Source organism: Eimeria mitis, genomic scaffold (genome assembly GCF_000499745.2).
Source record: "Eimeria mitis Houghton genomic scaffold, Emh_scaff160, whole genome shotgun sequence".
NCBI lineage: Eukaryota > Apicomplexa > Conoidasida > Eucoccidiorida > Eimeriidae > Eimeria > Eimeria mitis.
This window is the reverse complement of record NW_013569916.1, coordinates 8,464-8,745: the sequence shown is the minus strand read 5'-3', so window position 1 is coordinate 8,745 and position 282 is coordinate 8,464. Positions and strand designations below refer to the sequence as shown.

Here is a 282-nt window from a genome sequence, read left to right as displayed (position 1 = left end):
GCTGCTGCTGCTGTGTCTGCTGCGAGCAATAGATAAATCTGCATGCAATATTTGCAGCAGATTAAAATTTGTTTTAATAAACTCAAATATTTATTTTATTTATTTCTTTGTTGCTGCTGTGCTGCTGATCAGTACTGTGGGGCGCAGCAGCAGCAACACCAGCAGCAGCAGCAGCAGCAGCAGCAGCAGCAGCAGCAGCAGCTGTTATTACACTCAGTTCAATAGAGGCTGCTAGATACTGAAAATATCCAAAGGTATAATTCACGTTGCTGCTGCAGTTGC

The 282-nt window shown here is 43.6% G+C and overlaps 1 protein-coding gene across 1 annotated transcript in view; it reads left to right on the top strand.

Moving 5' to 3' along the window:
• Positions 1 to 282, top strand: part of EMH_0001120 (protein kinase, PfEST homolog, putative) — a gene marked incomplete at both ends in the record, with an annotated part of 27,896 nt that overhangs the window by 20,417 nt on the left and 7,197 nt on the right. The gene's annotated exons all lie outside the window — the stretch shown is intronic.